Source organism: Giraffa tippelskirchi, chromosome 7, assembly GCF_054371585.1.
Source record: "Giraffa tippelskirchi isolate mGirTip1 chromosome 7, T2T-mGirTip1v1.2.pri, whole genome shotgun sequence".
In the NCBI taxonomy this organism is placed as follows: domain Eukaryota; kingdom Metazoa; phylum Chordata; class Mammalia; order Artiodactyla; family Giraffidae; genus Giraffa; species Giraffa tippelskirchi.
This window is the reverse complement of record NC_137281.1, coordinates 84,504,185-84,525,238: the sequence shown is the minus strand read 5'-3', so window position 1 is coordinate 84,525,238 and position 21,054 is coordinate 84,504,185. Positions and strand designations below refer to the sequence as shown.

Sequence of the window (21,054 nt, the reverse complement as noted above, 5' to 3'; positions counted from 1 at the left end):
TCAGATCCTTGGGGTCCAGGCTACAAGGACAGGGCTTCCCTCAAGTCGGTCAGGAGGCCACAGCCCAGTGTCTCCATGCAGTAAAGGCAACGCAGTATCAGGGTTTAGAGGCCCTGCTCCAGAAGCAGATGCCCCTATCACACCCCTGCCACTTCTACCACTGCAACCAGAAAGTTTTTGAAGTTCTCTGTGTCCTAAAGAGGGATGGTACCTACCTACCTCACAAGGCTCAAAGAAGATTTAAGTTAGGATATCTACACACACAGCAGAGAACAGGCACTAAATACGTGCTTGGTAAAACCATAATGATTGTCTTTCCTACTTTCGTGGTGAATCAGGAGAGATTAAAAATGTCAGAAAGTTAAAGTTCTATCCTGAAGGTGATTTGACATTCCCACGCATTTAACTGGCCCTTTCACAGAGAGCTATGATGCCAAGCAGAGTGCTAAGCATGGGTACCCTTCTGTTTCTTCATGATGCAGACAGGCTCTGAGTACCAGCTGTATACCAGTGTTGAGCTAGGACCTGAGAACAAGGAGAGAGGCACCCCAGGTTGCACAAATGGACTGGACCTAGCAGCAAAGAGCTTTATGTAGCTAAGACAAGACTAGGGGAGTCTCCCGGGGAACCAGCTGCCCAGCTGGGTAGGGTATATGGGTTGAGAAGACCTCAGAGGAAGAAACATGGTAAAATAGCTGTAAATATTCTGGTATCTACCCACTTGGTGCCAGATAGCACATGTAATTTCTAGTACTCTCAGCAGCCCTGGTTACAAACATTCTCACCTTTCAGAGATGAAGTTTCCCACCCAAGGATCGGAGACCTGTGACCTGCCTCAGTCATGTGGTTGCAGCAGAGTTTGGACTCGAGTCTCCTTAGCCCCCGAAACAGGCAGTTCCAGCACTGCCTGCTCTCTCTCCAGCGGACTGCTCTTGAGCTTCTGGATCATTCCCCTGAAGTGTCCTTCCTACCCTTGGGACACCAAGCAACAGTATGTGAAAGTCACTCAGTAGTGTCCGACTCTTTGCAACCCCATGGACTGACTGTACAGTCCATGGAATTCTCCAGGCCAGAACACTAGAATGGGTAGCCATTCCATTCTCTAGGGGATCTACCCAACCCAGGGATTGAACCCTGGTCTCCCGCATTGCAGGAGCTGAACCACAAGGGAAGTCCAAGAATACTGGAGTAGGTAGCCTATCCCTTCTCCAGCAGATCTTCCCCTCCCAGGAATTGAACCAGGGTCTCCTGCATTGCAGGCAGATTCTTTACCACTGAGCCACCAGGGAAGCCCTGAGCAACACTATGACTTTCCTTAAAAGGAGGGTTTTTCAGTGAACCTCAGGCTTCTATATGACATTCATAAATGCCTCCGGACTACCTCAGCATTTTTTTTTTTTTTAGATATTGGTTTTGGGTAGCATTGTTTGCCCAAAGGTCCAACAGTTTGAAGACCTTTCACAGTTATACTCCTCTGTCTCCAGGATACCCCTGAGAGGTGAGAAGGTACAGGGACTGTCTTCCCCTTTGTGTGGAACAAACCCGATAAGGTTGATCTCATTCACAGCACCTGAAGACATGGAGCTAAGACCACCTCAGAGGGTGATGTGAGGACTCTTTGAGGAAACCCACCCAAGTGCTTAAGGTGAGTGCTCAGGGAGTGAGTGTAAGCCACTGCTGTAGTGCACTGTGGTCAGTAAAAGCTCTCCAGGTCTCAGCTCCAGGGTAGAGTCCTGGCACTCAGTTACCCTGAAATCACGAGGCCTGTTCAATTGAGGCCTCCTTCCTTCAACTACAGGCTTCCTAGGTGGCGCAGTGGTAAGGAATCCACCCACAACGGGTGAGAGACACAAATTTGATCTTCCCTCCATGGAAACTCCCCTGGAGGAGGAAATGGCAACTCACTCCAGTATCCCTGGGAAATCCCATGGACCGAGGAGCCTGGTGGGCTACAGTCCATGGGGTCACAAAGAGTCAGACATGACTGAGTGGCTGATCACTGTCACTGTCACTCAACTACATTCCAGGGCACAGAGGGGTCTCTGGATGACCTTGAGAGTTTAAACTGGGTCCCTGAAGGTTCAGAGAGTGACTAGGACAGGATGAGTGACAGGGCTGAGCAGCTCAGCAAAGAAGAGGTTCAAGCCCAGAGCTGGATGTCAGTCTGCCAGTCTACGGGCACCATGTTCAGAGAGCTGCGGTGAGAGGTCAGAGGTCATGTGGGTGGAGCCAGCAGGAGACATGGTTGGAGCAAGGTCAGGACAGAAGGTTATGTGACTGAAGGGCGGCAGTTTCCTTATCACCAGTATGTGAATAGAAGACGGGGATGGCCACACGAGTGGCAAATACAATCAACTCATCACTCCTAAACTGGGGACCCAGGAGAGAAGGCTTTTCTCTTATTTGTAAATACAAAACACAGCAAACGGAAAACAAGCTTTTGTTCTTTCTTCCCCTCCCTGACATATCCTGATTTATTAATAAACTGATGATAGATTCACTGGGTGGTTATAAAAAAAAAGTGTCAAATCAGGTTGCAATCTTGATATATAAAGTAATCCCTAGAGTGTGTGTGGTGTTTTGAATGGTGGCTTTCCCCAAAAGATATGTCCATGCCCTAACCCTTAGAACTTGTAAATGTGACCTTATTTGGAAAAAGGGTCAATGTCAGTGTAATTAAGGATCTTGAGATGAGATCATCCTCTTCTGGTGGGGGGTGGGGGTGGAGGGGGCCCTAAATGCAATCACAAGTGTCCTTAGAAGACAGAGGAGAAGGCCACATGACCATAGAAGCAGAGACTGGATTGAGCAGCCACAGGCCAGGAGCTGAAAGAAGTAAGGAGAATTCACCCCTAGCTACTAGAAGCAGCACAGCCCTGGAAATACCTTGATTTTGAATGTCTGGCCTCCAGAATTGTGAGGGAATAAATTTCTGTTGCTTTAAGCCATTAAGTTTGTAGTTATTTATTACAACAGCCATAGGAAATTAACACAGTCTGCTGGTCCTTCCAGGACAAGGAAGAAAAGCATACAGACATTTGTCGGGCTCCTTCTCTGTGCTGAGCACTGTGCAGACAGCTCACAAGCCTGGGGACGGGTTGGTATGGTATTGGCACCACTAACCCAAGTCATACTTTACAGGGCCCCTGAGCCACTCTGGGAGATTGATTATTTTGTCCCTTTTACAGGAAGAAACTGGGGCTCAGAGAAGCTGTATGACTTGCCCATAGTCTCCGGCTAGTGAGGGGCACAGACAGGACTGAAATTGAGGTCTCCTGACTCCTACTCTGGGCTTCCCTGGTGGCTCAGTGGTAAAGAATCCATCTATCGATGCAGAAGACTCAGGTTCAATCCCTGGGTTGGGAAGATACCTTGGAGGAGGGCATGGCAACACACCCCAGTATTCTTGCCTGGAAAATTCCACAAATAGAGGAGCCTGGCAGGCTACGGTCCATGGGGTCACAAACAGTTAGACATGACTGAGCGACTGAGGCACACACACATGACTCCTACTCTAGCACTTTTTTTTTTTTCATGAAGCATGTTGCCTCCCTGCCTGTATTGTTAGTGGAAAACAGAAAAGTAAAATGAATAGAAATAAATCCACTTTGATAGTCCTAGTAGAAGGATAATTGGGATAATCAAACAGAGGAAGTATATTTCTGGCACATTTGGGGACTTCAGTTACCCATCACTTCCTGATTTCTCATGAACACAGATAACTAAGGCATTGTCTACAATATCTGGCTCAGATGCGCAGCTAAAAATCCGCTTCCTAGAACTAATCCCACCCTTAACTTAGTTTCCTATTGCCAAACTGGGCAGGGTCCCTGGAGAAAGAAAACATGAAACCACATTCCATCCTCTTCTATTCATAAGAATTCTCTAATTTATAAAGTTGAATTATGGCGAGTGACTTGAAATTCCATCTCAGTCCCCATGGTGAGAAGCCAACCACAAGCTCCAGAATTGTATTTTTATAGTACACAGCCAGAAACAAAGGGGGAAACAGAGAAACAGAAAGGAAAGAAGGAGGGGAAATGCAGAGAAAGAAAGAAATATCAAAGAAAAAAATAAAGGGAGGAGAGCTTTGGATATCAGCCTCCTAGTTCCATCAGCCTCCCATCCACCCTACTCCTTCCCAGTCCTCCTGATGACCCTCCTCCCTCCTTCTTTTCTGATGGTCAAGGAGTTTTCTGTGAGGCAGGATGGGGAAAATTCCAAGTGTTCTCAGACACACTATTCCTAAAATTAGGACTAACTCACAGGACCTTGGTGAGTCAGTGACAAACAGCTAAACCAAAGAATAAATCATAGTGAGAGATAAAAACAAATCGTAGAAGCTCAAAGCCCTGTCAACTGCTAGCCCAAGACACACACGACATATAAAGACTGAAGTAGAAAACATGAGGCGCTTCTCAAATGATGCCAAACCACTGATTTCTCTCATTTATAGTTTTAACAAATCGGTAAGAAAAAAGACAAACAACCCAACGGAAGTAGGTTCAAAGGGCATGAATGGATAGTTTACAGTCGTTTCGTAAGTTCATGTCTTAAAGCCCTAACCCTAATGTGATGGTATTTGGACATGGCACCTTTGGGAGTTAATTAGGTTTCGATGATGTCATGCGATGGGACCTCTCCCCTCATGGGATTGTTGTTGTTCATGTCCTACTCTTTGTGACTCATGGTCATATACCAAGCTTGCAGCACACCAAGCTTCCCTGTCCTTCATTATCTCCCAGAGTTTGCTCAAACTCATGTCCATTGGGTTGGTGATGCCATCCAACAATCTCAGTCTCTATCACCCCCTTCTCCTCCTGTCCTCAGTCTTTCCCAGCATCAGGGTCTTTTCCAATGAGTCTGCTCTTCGCATCAGGTAGCCAAAGGACTGGAGCTTCAGCTTCAGCATCAGTCCTTCCAATGAATGTTCAGTGTTGATTTCCTCTAGGATTGACTGGATTAGTATCCTTACCAGAAGAGGAAGAAAGACCAGCACTTTCTGTCTTTCTCTCTACCATCTAAGGATATAGTGAGAAGCCAACTGTCTTCAAGCCAGGAAAAGAGTCCCCACTGGGGCATCAAATCTGCCAGTGCCTTGATCTTGGACTTTCCCCAGCCTCCAGAACCATGATAAATAAATTCCTGTTGTTTAAGCCACACTGTCAATGATATTTTGTTTTAGCAGCTGGGGCTGACTAGTATAGCAGAGAAATACAACATATATATGAAAACTGTATAATGTTCCATGTAATCAAATAAATGCAAACTAAAACAACAGAATTCCATTTACCCCCGTTAGATTCGCAAAGATTATAAAGTTTGACAATATCAATATGGCAAGAATGTTCACTGTTGATGGGAGTCTAAACTGGGGCACTTCTTAATAGGGAACTTTGCAGTACCTACCAAATTTTAAATGCACAAACCCTTGAGCCCAGCACCTCTACTTTCAGTAGTTCACCCTATAGATCCACTCAAAATTAGTGCATAAAGTTGTATATAGAAAAACCTTTACTGCCATACTTTTCGTAAGAACAAAACCAAAAAATCTGGAAACAACCTGAATGTCCGTGAAAAGGAGCTTGGTTAAATCCTCCCAAGTCTAATCCATTCAAGCAATGGAATACAACTTATCTGTTAGAATGAGGTAGATATATATCTGTTAAATTGGACAACTCTCCATAATATATTAATTAGTGAAAAAATACAAAGAAGTAGAACAGTATGTGGAAAATAAACCTATTTATAGATATCATCACTGTTGTTGTTGTTAGGTTGCTAAGTTGTGTCTGACTCTTTTATGACCCCATGGACTATAGCCCACCAGGCTTCTCTGGACTGTAGCCCACCAAGCTCCTCTGTCCATAGGATTCTCCAGGCAAGAATACTGGAGTGGGTTGCCATGCACTCCTCCAGGGGATCTTCCCAACCCAGGGATTGAATCCACATCTCTTACTTCTCCTGCATTGGCAGGTGGGTCCTTTACCACTAGCGCCACCTGGGACGCCCATAACATTTACATTATACAACTATTTATATATAATTTACATAGTATGAGGTATTATAAGTAATCCAGAGATTATTTAAAGTATCTGGGAGGAGGCACATAGGTTATACACAATACCATACCATCTTATAAGAGACTCGAGCATCCACAGACTTCGGTACCCACATTCCTCATATCCAAGGATTGACTGTAATGTAGATCTGACAGTGTCGTTGGGTAATGAAATAAAAGAATGAAGTATAGCCGCAAACACGCTAGAAGTCACCAAGCAGGAGCATAGAAAAGCTCCATTTCGTCCCTCCACTGGAAGAACTTACATCACTGGACACAAGTTTTATAATGTGTAAGAAGCAGATCCAGCTGTCAAATCAAATTGGTGCTCTCTCCATTCCACTGGAGGTTTTCGAGAATGGGGGAGGGTGGATGTAGAGGCAAGATAAGAGAATTGAAAGAGAAGATTTTTCAAAGTACACATACAATGCCATGCCTTTTCCCAGAGGTTATGATATGTCTTGCCTGGGGTGAGGCTAGGATGCAAGGACATGTACACTTTGGATAAAATCCTCCAGTCTTCTAATAGTCCCCTCCCTCATATAAAAAACAACTGCTTGGGGCTTCCCTGGTGGTCCAGTGTTTAAGAATCCACCTGCCAATGCAGGGGACACAGGTTAAGTCCCTGGTCCGGGAAGATTCTACATGCCGAGGAGTGACTAAGCCCGTGTGCCACAACTACGAGCCCGCTCACCCTCGGGCCCGTGCTCTGCAACAAAAGAAGCTACCGCCATAAGAATCTCGTGCACCGCAGCTAGAGAAAGCCCGCGCACAGCAACCAAGATCCAGGGCAATCAAATTAATTAGTTAATTTTTAAAAACGGCTTGTTATTACAGTATTTTTCTAAATAGTCACTGTTGGGCATGAGCCAGGGAGCAGAAAAAATGGAAGGCATTCAGAGAAGTAGGAGAATCAAGGTAGTCATATCCCTATTTTAACTTGAGCTATGCAAAAGAAGGGGTGGTAGTAGGGGGATTAAAATCCCCCAAAGGTTTTGGTTTGGAGCTGGATGCTGTAATGAACACCACTTTGGGATCTGTTGTATGGAAGTTACCATTAGGGAGGGATGTTTGTGTAAATGTATACTGATGGTAGGATGTATGCATAGGGCAGCCTGGCAATCATTACCTTTTCCCTGGGTCTTTTAGGAAATCCCCCTCCACGCTGGATGAAGTATAATAGGAATGTATTCAGGGACCCTGACAGCTGAAGCCAAGGTAAGCAGTGTGAGCCAAATGAATAATCCCTGGAATCTGAAATCTCCAGTAAAGTGGCCAAAAGACCACAGACAGCTTTGAGTCCTTCATCCTGATCCCGTCGCTTATGCTCCGAGATCATTCCTGCTGCTCTCTGGAGTGCCTCAGTGCCTACCTGCTTCCTAGGCTGGTTACAGTGAGTTCCCCAATGCTTACGTTAGTTTCTGTGGCTTGCAGTTAAGAATCCTAAATGGTATCTGTGTGTGTTTAGTCACTCAGTCGTGTCCAATTCTTTGCGACCTCACGGACTGTAGCCTGCCAGGCTCCTCTGTCCATGGGGTTTCTCCAGGCAAGAATACTGGAGTGGGTTGCCATGCCCTCCTCAAGGGGATCTTCCCAACTCAGGGATCGAACCCAGGTCTCCCGCATTGCAGGCGGATTCTTTACTATCTGAGCCACCAGGGAAGCCCAAATGATATCTAAATGATTGAAAATAAGATAATATGTGGCAACCAAGATAAGATGAAAAAAGCTGGGCCTGCCTTTGGCATAGGATTTGGAGAGAAAGCAATGACTGGGATGACCAAAGGTGGTCCAAACTTGGCAGAAGCCTCGGGATTAAAGGAGTCCAGGGCTGGAGGCTTCATATGGAGACAACAGTTGATCATGGTCAGTGTAACCAGAGAACCAAGGCCGCCATGGAATAGGAGCTGCTAAGTGAATAGGAGGTTCACAGGGACAGACAGCAAGTGAGCTTAGACAAGAGTTGGAGAAGCAACAATCTGAACGATGGTGGCTGTGTTTTATTTCATCATCATCTTTTAAAGGCGGATGAACGTATATGACTAAAATAGGATGGTCAAATAAACTGGGGCTTCATGACTCAATGAAACATCATCATCCTGAATAATACAGAGCAATGTGAAAAGAGTCCTGTAGTATAATACTAAGTGAAAAATGCCAAATACAAACTTGTAACTAGACTGTGATTATAAAAATGTAAAGATTCTGTAGGCATATGAACAAAGCCTGGAAGGGGACATGGAAAAATGAAAACATATGATCTGTTACTCAAGCTGGGCCCAGGGTAAGTTTTCTTGTAATTTAAAAAAGTTCAGTCATGGTTATAATATTGCTTGCTCAATAAATAAAAATAAAGAGATTAAATGGAGAAAGATTCAGAACAGCCTGCTGGGGGATGGAGAGAGGTACGGAATAAACCAAGTGTTGGTGGAAGTCCTCTTCACAGAAAGCCCTGGGAATTTCACATTGCCACCATTAGATCCATAACTAGGAACAGTTCTGAATGTTTTCAATGTATTTGGTTTCGGTACTAATGTGAAATCATGTAAGATTTCACTGGTTTCTAATTTTCTTTCTACAAAATTAAACCCACCATCTGTTCTTCATAGAAAGGGAGTCACACGCAAAGTCTGACATTCTAAAGTCTTGTTCCAGAAGAGACTGGAAAATAAGCCTTTGGTTTTAGCCACATAACCAAGTCAACACCCTAAAGCAAACATGACAAAAATATACCTTGAAGTTTCATCGCAGCGAGCAAAGCTTTGGAACTCTGATAGCACACAGAAGCAGGCACTTGTTACCTGTGCAGGAGTACTGGGAGGTGGTGCACCTTCATGAAGAAGCTCCAAACTCAAACCAGATGTAAATGAAAGACCTCCATGATGGTTTTCTCAGAGACACAAATTCAACCTTACATTTTAACCAGCTCTCTTGACTCTGCTACAACACAGACTGCAAAAGCCCCTACTCTTACCTTTCAGCAGAATGTCAAGGCCAGCAGCTGCAAAATGAATGTAAGAATCTCACAAAAATGGGAGACTGGAGTAAAACACGTTCAACCTTGATTATCACATCAGAAGTTTATACATAAGAGAGTTCTACGAATCCATTTTAAAAGGATGCATTTGCACAAAATCGTAATAAAGGGGGAGGAGTGGGTGGAAGCCAAGGGAAAGAGAGAGGGAGATGGGTGGAAAGAGAAATACCAAGCCTCAGTTAAAGCATGAACCATACAGAGGAAAACCCATTGACAGGGAGCCATCCGAAAGCTAAGTAAGTATGAGTTTTGTTGCCCTGCAAATTCCAAGTCTATCTGCCAGGCCCTTGGGCCCTCTCTTAACACCTGTATTTACTGAGTTGACGAATCCTGAAAGTAAATGATCTTAAATCATCAAACTCCATCATATCCATCCACAAATACGGTACTTGAGTATCTGTTGTTGTTCAGTCGCCCCATCGTGTCTGACACTTTGTGACCCCATGGACTGCAGCACACCAGGCCTCCCTGGCCCTCACCATCTCCTGGAGTTTGCCCAAGTTCATGTTCATTGTCTCGGTGATGCCATCCAGCCATCTCATCCTCTGTTGCCCTCTTCTCCTTCTGCCCTCAATCTTTCCCAGCATCAGGGACCATGTTTGCAACAGATGATCAAAATACTGGAGCTTCAGCTTCACCATCAGTCCTTCCAGTGAATATTCCGGGTTGATCTCCCTTAAGATTGACTGATCTTTCTGCTGTCCAAGGGACTTTCAGGAGTCTTCTCCAGCACCACAGTCTGACCCAAACACTGGAGAACAACACAGATATACTCTTGTGCTCCTAAGTCCTAGTCCTGTGTTGCTTCTCCATGTGTGACCCACCTGGTACCCACATCATCATCAACCTCACGTCTGTCGGAGACATGCAGATCCCTGGATCTCACACCAAACCTAGTGAATAAGAATCTCCTGGGTGAGGCCCAGGAATATGCATTTTAAGCAAGTTTCCCCAGTGATTTGAATGCATCCTCTGGTTTGAGAATCACTGGTCCCTGGATGCCTCTAGAGCAGCGGTCCCCAACCTTTTTGGCACCAGGGACCATTTCGTGGAAGACAGTTTTTCCATGGACCTGGAGGTGGGGGGGGGATAGTTTTGGAATGATTAAAACGCATTATATTTACTGTGCACTTTATTTCTAATCTAATGCTGATCTGACAGGAGGTACTGGTTCCCAGCCCAGAGGTTGGGGACCTCTGTGATGGAAAGCATCCAACTGACTTACCCTCTGGGCTTTGGGCCTCTACTACACACTGCTAATTCCTTAATCCCCAAATGCTCTAGCCACACTATTTTATTACCCTCAAATTCCCTGCTTTTCGTCCCACTCTTTTCACTTCTGTCATTCAATTTGATGACAACCTAGAGCTTATCAAATGAGACAGGAAAGCATCCACAGAAGGATACCTACCTAACACGGGATCCACGCTAAGCAGCCTCCATTTGAAATGTACTTTTAAGAAAGGAAGTACAGCGGCAATCGGAACCGTAGGAAGATGAAAGAGAAGGGAAGGGAAGACTCGTGGGAAACCCTGGACTGGCCCCTGTGTTCTGGTCCCAAGTCCGCTGTAACTCACTTTCTGATTTGGGGCACGTTGGTCTGTGGCTCTGGACCTCAGTTTCCATATCAGTAAAATGAGCTAGTTGGGCTTGATGAGGGCTGGGGTCCCTTCCAGTGCTAACAGGCTCTGATTTTTCCTGGAAGAGAGCTGATATTCCTTGCCACGTATGGATTTACTTCAAGTACCACAACAGAGAGTCAGTCCCACAGGTTGTACCCAGGGGTCCCCACTGCCAGCCAAGAGCAGGCTTTCAGCACAGAAGGTCTTCCCTAAATGTGGTGCAAAGGAGGCCCGGATGCCTTCCCATAGTATTCAAAGGCAGAGCCCGGCCAAAAGGATGTAATGAGGTGAATATTTGAATGTGATCTGCATAATCGGAAACACTCCCCCTTCTGAAATGGACCTGACTCTTTCATCACCAGCCACATGGAAACCATCCTTGGTTGTAACTAGAAAATAACGCGGAGCATGTGCCTGGGTCCCGAGGCCGCCCTGTGTGGCTGCACAGTTACTCGGGAAACACAAGCAGATGTCTTCTCTGTGCGCACGGCCTGGGTGTGTTCTTTTGTTCGGTAGCTGGTCCATTTGGCCTCATGCTCTCAACAGCAATCCACTACCTGCAACCCAAGCCAACCAGGACAAGTCAAAATAGTGAGTAATTCACACAATAAAGAGTGCTGGCTTCTGGACCAGAGGTTGACTCAGAACCTTCCAGTAGAGACTTCTGCCTGGTGATTTGGCCATTTGCATCTGAGTCAATAGCCAGCACTCACCGGGAAGCAGCTGGGATCAGCAGGCTCCTACGAAGGAAGGCAATTTGAAAGCATCCCCTGGAAGCTGGCAGCATCCCATGCAGAGCAGAGCACCCAGGAGACACACAGTAAACACTCTGTGGGAAGAAGGAGGCTGCAGATGGGTTGAGATGGGGCCTCACCTGGATTCCCATCTTCAAGTCCTTCCCTTGCCCACTCACTCCTCCTCGTGCCATCAAAGCTATTTTCTCAAGATCTAGCCCTACTGCATTATGCATTACTCTCTTGCTTACCAATGTCTCTTGAGTTCTCACTCTCCAGAAGATGAGATCCAAACTTACTTTGTGCCATGGCATTTGAAGCTTTTCATAAACCTCATAAACCAGCCTCACCCTTCCGTTCCAGCTTCAACTCCTCTGCTGCTCCCTCCCCCACCCCCCCACTGCACTCATGGCATGGATGAAGCTGAGAAGTAGGACACACGCTTCTCCCCTTCTGCCTTCAGCCTGCTAAGCTCATAGCTCAAATGCCTCTCCCTTCTCCCTTCCTCCTCTGCCTGGGAACTCCTCCTCAGCTCCAAAGACCTCTCCCATCCAGGTCTAACGGTCTCTCTCCCATGCTGCAGGGTCATTACCCACATCCCTCTCTATAGCACTAACCACCTGGCACTATAATTATCTGTGTACATAACTATAATTATCTGTCTCCCCAACAACACCATGAGCCCACAAGGCAGGGATTATGCCTATTTATCTTTGTCTTCCATTTACTCTCTCTTAACAGCACCTCTCACAGTGTCTGTCACCTGGCAAGGCCCTTGGAGAATGTTGGATGGAAGGATGAATGAGCACCGGGATGAATGAAGGACGAATGTACCAACTGCTTGGTTTCCTGCTTTGTGAAACTTCAAACACCTCCTCTCCCCAGAACAGCATGCCCGCTCTCCTATCTCTTCCAAGTAATGCACTCAGTATTTGATCCCCTGATTATCTCCTGCCTTTTGAAACTTTCTCTCTCCTTGACTCCAGGACACCACGCTGTCCTAGATTTCCTCCTAAACTTACAGCTCTCTGCTCTTCTGTTATCTAGGTCTTCATCTATCTGCTGACTTCTCTTTTATTTGCCCTTCGAATGTTAGGGCTCCACTCTTGGCTTTCCAATCTCATCCAACTCTTCTTGCAGGGAAATACTGTAGCATCAGCAATGATCTTTCATGATGATGTTTCCCTTATTAATAAGTAGCCCCAAATTCTCTCCCAAGCACCAGATTTATATTCTAAATCACTAACTCTACTTACCCACCAGGGTGACACATAGGCTTCTCACACTCAATATGTCACCTAACCAGGACCTGAATATCTATTCCACCTTCTGATTCATCCAACTGGTTATAAAATGTGGCAGTTTGACCTCAAAAATGTCTCTGGACTCTGTCCCATTTCCCCCATCCCCAGGATCCATGACTGGGGCAAGGTTTCACTTTCATTTGCTCTTATCTGGTCTCTATCCATTCAACCCCCCTTCCTTCCACTTGCAGAATTACACTCCTAAAAATCACACATCCAAGTCCCATGTTTATTGACTCCTGGAGCTCCTCTCTGCCTCCAGAACTAGTCTCCTAGCCTAGCTCATAAGTCCCCTCACTCTTTGGCTTCTTCCTGGACCTGCAGCCTCCCCTTCTATCACTTCCCTATTCTTAACTTCTCACTCAACTGCCCCAAGTCTTTACACCACTCTGTGCCTGATATAGTCCATGCTCCTGGGCTCAAAAAGCCCTCATTCCACCTTTACTTCACCTGATAAGTTCCTGCTCATTCTTCTAGACCTACTGGATGTTACACTCTCTTTGCAGACAACCCCAACTCTCTAGGCAAGGATAGCTGCTCTGTTCTTTAGGCATTCAGGGAATTTTGAGCACACCTTACTGTATTCCATTATAACTTCTTGATGTGTCTCAAACCCCAAGTTGCGAAACAAAACCAAATATAAACTTCTTAAGCTCATCTACAAATGAATAAGTATAAAACTGAGAACAACAAAAAATCAAATTAACAATATTAATTTAAAGTGGTGGATGGTTAATGAAACTAGACAAGGCAGAGTGTGACTAGGATATATCTAAGCTTTTGAAATTTTACTTATTGACTACATTCTTCTGAATTTGAGCATGATGAACTATCATTCAAGTTATTCTTTCCTTTTGAAAAATGAACTTGCTTTAAACCATCAATCCATCACTGAGAAGGGTCTATGTATAAGGCTGAAACACATTTTAAATCCTGCTTAATTAAAAATATTCAGTATTATTTACCACTGTACTTATTAGGAATGAGTGTGAGCTGGGTCACGAAAACAGAACCTATGCATACAGCTGAAGGTGGACCTAGTTCTGCATTTCTACCAGACAGGGTCTTTGGAGATTGGTACCCCAGATGGTATCACATATATCTCCACCCTTTTATGGATTCAAAAATTTTTAAACCTTTCCTCACTAAAAGGAAGGTATAAACTGTCATTCAGATTATCCAGGATAGACATATTAATATTTTTAGGTTATCATCAAAATGAAAATTCTCAACTAAAAAAATCTAATTTAAGATGCAGATCACCAAGCACACACAAAAGACTCCAGGGATCTATGGGTCCTTGGCTTATAAACACTGTTTTAATTTTAAAGAAAAATGATGAGGCTGAGAGCAAAGATTTGACTCCAGGCTGGGCTGATTCCAAAATTCAGACTCTTCTCTCTCTGCCCCTGGTGTTTAATTCTTGAGAATGCTCTGAGGCCCAAATACTGGGCACCAAACAGCTTCAGAAGCCATAAAGCCCTGTTGTTGCTTAGCTGATAAGTTGTGTCCAACTCTTTTGTGACCCCATGGATTGTAGTCCACCAGCTTCCTCTGTCCATCAAATTTCCCAGGAAAGAATACTGGAGTGAGTTGCCATTTCCTTCTCCAGGGGATCTTCCTGACCCAGAGATTGAACCCATGTCTCCTGTATTGGCACGTTCTTAACCGCTAGCCACCAGGGAAGTCCCATAAAACTCTATATGATGGTTAGTTGAGAGTTAGTTTATTATTATTTATATAGGTCAAAGGAAAATACTTCAGAAAAGGAACAGGCCTATTTTAGGAAGTGTTCTATCTTGCACAATTTGAAGCCTCTTTAAGGAGATAATATTTATATCAGTTCTCTCCATATATTTAACAGGTTACAACTCAAATCTGATATTGTTTGATTAAGAAGGTAAAGTTATTATTTACATGTACCATGGGAGCAGGTGAGCAGAAAACTGGGACCTCCCAACAAAGGAAAAGATGCTAATTATCAGGGGCCCAGGTGCAAATGCAACTAGAAAACTGCTGCTAACCCAGGAACACCCGTGAGCAGCCATTCCTGGAAGAGGTGCAATCGTCTGGGATACAAACAAATCTTCTGACCCTATCATTTCCATAGTCCAGTTGAATTCCTTGGTTACCTCTGAGATTCTTCTCATCACATCCAATGACCTATAAAAATCTATCTCCTTGTGTTTAAACAGCATTTCTTTGATTCTTCTAAAAAGAGAGGCAAGTAATGTCTACTAAGCCCCAACCATGCGCCAGACAGGCGCATTACTAACTTACTTGACTGAATTGTAAAGCTAGCTTCCCCACACTCATCAGTTGTTGTTATTGTTTAGTCACTAAGTCGTGTTCAACTCTTCTTTGACCCCATAAACTGTAGCCTGCCAGACTCCTCCATCCATGGGATTTCCCAGGAAAGAATACTGGAGTGGACTGCCATTTCCTTCTCCAGGGAATCTTCCAGACCTAGAGATAGAACCCACATCTCCTGCATTAGCAGGCAGACTCTTTGCCACGGAGCCATCAGGGAAGTCCCATTGCCAATCATACCTTAATTCAAATGTCATCTCCTCAACGAGGCTTCCCTGGCCACATCATCTAAAGTAGCAAGTGTACATGGGCACACATGTACACACTTAAACACACACACACAGACACAAACATACACAGACATATAGTCACACACAGAGTCACTATTCCATTGCCTTGTTTTGTTTGCCTCATAGCAGTTATTACAGTCTGAAACACTCTTACATGCTTGCTTGTTTATTTTCTGTTGCTCCCATCTAGACTAGAAATGCCTCCTTATATGTGAGGATCTTGTGTTTTCACCTCTATTCCCAGGCCCTAGGAGCAGAGCCTGCCACATAGTAGATGCTGAGTGGTTGTTGAATGAATATACTCTACTCAGTAAGAAACATCATCCCTCTATTATAACTGAGAAGCTAATGTATTCTGCTTAGGTTTAGGCTGCTAGAAAGTGATAGAGTCAGAACAGAAACTCCAACCTACCTGCTCCAGGAGCCAAGATGCTCACTCCTCCACCTTCTCTGACTGGGGTTGTTAGCAGTGCACCAGACATCCCAGGGGAAAAAAAAGAAGTGGGATCTTCCCCAATAACCAATTTCCTCAGGGCATATGTGTATGTGAATTTTTCCCTGATGTTAAGTAATTTAGAACATTGTTTTAAAATTAAAACGATCAGTTGTACTTGGGGACAGAATGTCACATTTCCAAGAATATTTAAAGAAAATAGTAGACTTCAAGAAAATGTTGAGCTCTTAGTAGGCCACTCTGGGCCACTCCAGAGGTTGTATTATGCTTGATTATGTGCCTACATGGGCGTGTGTGCAAATATTCACACTCTTCTAGTGGGACATTTGGAAGAAGACATTTGGGAAGCCACACACTGTACTGGCCACCATTCAGAAGTGCTGGAGTTGAAATGATTTAGCAGAGAAAAAAGTAGCTTGAGGGATAACAATCTTAAACAGTGATGTTCAAGGTAAGGAAAGATGGTGCTAGAGAGAGAAAGGTCAACAGACCTCAGCTAAAGTGGTTTAGGTGAGAAAGCAAAAGTATCGACGTTATTTGAAAGAGACTCTGTTGCAAGGATGGTTGCAAAGCCTCCTTCCCAGAATGGGTCAAAATAAAACAGGCTTGTCTTTCTGGCATGGTGTAGGTGTGGTCTTGACCGGAAGAGATAATCTCTGGAACTTATTTCCATTCCGAGAATGCTATGGTCTAGACCACCAGCAACAGCCAAATTAGAAGCTCCTACCACTGTTTTCGGAATGACAAAAAGTGGGGGGGCCGCTTCTTAACAGACTCTGGCTTGATCTGAAACTTCTGCCCCAGACAGTCACAGAGAACTTTGTCTGATGCAGCATCCTTGCTCGGGCGAGGAACAGAGCCCGCCAGCAGCACACATCCCATGGAAGTCAGAGGAACCTGCCTATCAGGGGAACCGGGACGCCCCTGTCCATGTAGACATGGCTCATGTGGACAGCCCCAAAAGGGCCTCCTCTGCAGCACTCATAGGCTTCCCCAAACATTTAAACTCTCCCTGGCTGTGAACCAAGAATCCCTCTCAGAGCCAACAGCGTACAGCCCATTAAAAACCCTGTGCAAATGCAAACACTCTCTCCATTAGACAAGGAAGAAACAGAACCACGTTTTGGGACCGCGCTAGCAGTTGTTGAAACCAGACCAGGGGCTGGAGTCCCTGAAGAGGAAATATCACTGTATTAAAAACCACAGCTATTTCCAAGGCTCACAGACGATTAAGCGGGAGACCAAAGGTGCCGTAAGAAGTGCTGGGAGCACAGGCAGGTTCTGCCACATTTAGGGCAGGACAGTGTGGAGGAACCAGAGGCACCTTTGGATTTTCAAATGGCTTGAGGCTTGAGATCCAGTGTGTTCGATGGTAAGAACACTGCATTCGTATAAATGTATTTAATCCACACCCTAATCCTAGGAAGTTAGCATCCTCCCTTTATCCACAGGAGAGTCGTTAATTGGTTAGAATCCCTTATGCTGCCTAGACCACATTTACAGGCGAGCAGAGGTACCACTTTGAAAGCTTCCATCCTCTGGCTCTTTCTTCCACAGTAAGGGGTCCTCCACCTCTTTTTTCTTACAAGTTCTTGAAAGTGCTGGTCACTGCTTAGGGCTCACAGAGACAGAAGGTTCCATTTAGGCCTCACATCCAAGCTATATAATCCACTTGTGCTTTGTCAGAACTCTGCACTGGGACCCATTAGGCACCGACCCAGGTAAAGTGTTTTCTGGCATTTTCCTCCCAACATAACTCTTACTGTAAATTGGATATAACGGGAATGGTTAAAAAATGAGCACATCCACCATCACACGGATGTTGGCCATATGGGATTCCCGAGGGAAGCCAGCCAGGGACACAGGAGAAGCCACCGCTACTCCCCCAACTGGGTACAACTCTGTTTGGGGCTTAGGAGCCACCAAGACGGTGTCTCCTTCTGAGGGTGGCGGTTGTGAATGGAGCTGCACTGTGTTTGGATATTCTGCTCCCTGCCCCCCCACATCTTATCTCAATTTTGTATTTTATTGATTGTAACAATGGATTGTGATGACAACAGCCTATATATGTTACCAAAATATACCCGGTGACCATTAAAAAGCCTTTATTAATTCTTACAGAAAACCTTATTATTGCAAGTACGAAACTCTCAAACACTTACCCCTCTTCTTCTCCAAAACACAATTTTGATGACTTGATGTTTAGCACAAAACCTCTCAGGGGCATAATTAATGCATCATAAGGACACAGCAGGCTTTGTCTCCCATCTGCTACTGTTGTCAGGGTCTCTCTCTAGCTCAGGAATCCCACAGGCAGGATTCGGGCATTGAGACATCTCTGGCAGGAATACCAGTGGATGATAGGACAAGCTCGCCAAGGCCCAGGGCTGACATTTCCCACAGGGTGATCTAAGTCACATTGCCAGTGAGAGGCGGAGCTTGAGACACCAGCCCAGGATTTCTCCACCAGCCCTGCCCCCAGTCAACCTGCCATGCAAGGCCAGAAGCCTGCAGAGCAGCCTGTCTGGGGCAACCGGGACTCAGCAAACCACAGACCAGTGTGAGGAGTGATGGGGTTCTGGCTGGGAGAACAGCCACAGAAATGAAGGAGGAACACACCAGGCCCAGGAATGTGGAGAGAGCTGGGACACGCCCTTAGTCCCCCACAGCCTCCAAAACTCCCGACTGAAAGAGAGACTGGGGAAAGTTCCAGAGGCATCTGAAATACTTACTGCTACTGTGGTTTCTAGAACAATGGTTCTCAATCAGGGGCCATTTTGCCAACCAGGGGACATTAGAGAACGCCTGGACACATTTTCGGTTTTCATAGTTGAGGGTGTGGGGGATGTTACTAGCATCTAGTGGGTGGAAGTCAGGGATGCTGCCAGCATGCTACAATCCATGAGACAGTCATCTCCACACCCACTTCGCTGAGATCTTCAGTTCTTGGGTCCAAATGTCAATGGCCCTGAGGATGAAAATTTCTGCTCTGGAATGAGCCAGGAATACCCTCATTCCACTCAGCTTTTCTCTCCACAGAGTTCTGTCTCTGGCTTGTGCACAGCTAAAGAATCTGGTCCCCAGAGCATTAGCACTGTGACTGAGAGGAGGAAGGGGGTGGGGTACAAAATGAGAGGGAGCAAGAGTTCAAAAGGAAAAGATCCAAAGGGAACGGGGATGTGGCAGTGCATGGGTCAGGTACCCCGAGACCTACCCTTAGCCTTGCTTCTAATGTCTCACAGCACTGGTGCAAAGAGCCGGGTAGGCAGTTTGACCCTGGGTGCGTAGTGAGTGGATGTTGATATGGGCTAATTTTAAACAAGGTCACAAATAAAATGACACATCAGGGGATTTCCAGTGAATCTATTAATAGGGGAACTGCTTATGCCAGTTGATTAAACTTGATACTACTGAGGTTAAATAGGAAAGATACCCAGACTGAAATTGGTCAACCTGGAATGAAAAAGAATGCTGCTCTGACTCTTTAAATGGTTGAGGCTGGGCCCTTGGAATGATCAAGCTGTAAGTGAGTTTTTATTTAAAGGCACCTGGGTCATCCATATCAGTGGATGGTGGTGTGGCCACATATGCACTGCCAAGACAGTTAACCTAGAGCCCATGCATCCCAGCTGGCCTTCTCAGATACTGGGCATACCTGGCCAGGTAGAAGAGGTAGACTATGCTAGGTTAGCAAGCCCCTTACCCTGGATCCCTTTTGACCCCTTCTGCCCTCCATGCCCAAAACTACACCCGTGACACTGAGAGACCTCTGATTTCCATTCCTCCAATCATTGGGGAAACCGAGGCAACAGTCACCTGGTGGGGAAGGAAGGAGGAGGAGAAGGAATGGGTGACCCCCAAAGGCCCTCCCAGCCTGATATGTAAAAATCTCCATGCCTTGGATGTAGGTGCTGGGGAGACCGATAGCAAAGAAATGGGACAGAGCTGCCCCCAGGAAGAGGGTGAAGGAGGCAGTGTCTGGGCCACAGCCTTCCTGTACCAGCCTCACAGGTCACTGGGTTGGTCTTTTCTGTTCCCCGCTTTGATCTCTTCCCCTTCCACACATACAACTTTCAGCTTTGAGGTCACACACGGATTTTTCCAGGAGCCCTTATCTTTGTGGCATCAATCCCCTGCCTCCAACCTCTATACCCTCCTCTCCCAATGGTGCCAAACACATATAGGGCCATACCCCTAAGCCCCTCCTCCCCCCACCTAGCAGCCCCCAGTGAGGCTGTGCTGGAGGCAACAAGGTGCTCAGGCAGATAAACATAGTCCTGCAGCCCTCGGGCCAGTCCGCTCTGCCCACGAGGCATCCAGTGCATCTGTGCTGTCAACCTTCAGAGGACCTTGGGGACCCTCCCATCTGCCACGGAGCACTCTATTTGCTTTCCCGGGACATGGTCAGCAAAAACGCCACCCGTCGACAGAAGGGGGCTCTGTCTCTGCTCTGAACTTGGGAAAGAAAAATGAAAAGGAGCTCTGTTGGAACATCTGGGCCAAAACACACATGAAAGGATGGGAAGCTCTGGAAATAGGAGATTCCTCTCAGTCCTGGAAAGCCACATGAGGCAGGAGAGATCAGGTCTGACTGACTGAACAACACAAACCACTGAAGAAACGATGCCCTCCCAAGGAAGGCAGACTTCCCTGAGTCTGGCAGGCAGACCCTCAGAAACTGCCCTTCATTCTCCTATGTGTCACCATGAGTTCCAAGCACCATCAGGCAAGTACCATGAAGCTCCAGGTACTGGGTGAGTGCTGGGATTCATTTGTGAATCCCAGAAAAATGCCCAGCAGCAGTACCTGCTCAGGGGCAGGTATTAATATGTTCATTCTACAGATAAGGAAATAAGCTCAGAGAATAAGTAAGTGGAAGAGCCACACTGCAACTCAGGTCTGTTTCGAGGTTTCCTGAGCCTTTCAAAAGTCTAGTCTTTTTCTATCCTTTCAAAAGTTTAGACTTTTTTCAAAAATCTAGCCATTTTCTATCCTCTGCACCAAACACAAGGTCAGCCGACGGAAACTATGTTTTGAGTGTGTGGTGAGTTGAACTGCACCCTCCCAAGTTCAGGCAGGAGCAAGCATCTTCTCTGCCATGCATGGCACCTTGACAACTCACTTGGGACCAACTCCACTGCCAGTTTCTGCCATGCTCACCATGACACCATCCTCGTTCCTCTTCCTACATCTCTGAAAGCTATGTCCACTGTCATTCCTCATTCTAACTTCCTCCAGAATC

The 21,054-nt window shown here is 45.8% G+C and overlaps 1 protein-coding gene across 3 annotated transcripts in view; it reads right to left on the bottom strand.

The window, feature by feature from the left end:
* Window positions 1-21,054, bottom strand: part of THSD4 (thrombospondin type 1 domain containing 4) — a 635,320-nt gene that overhangs the window by 537,906 nt on the left and 76,360 nt on the right. The gene's annotated exons all lie outside the window — the stretch shown is intronic.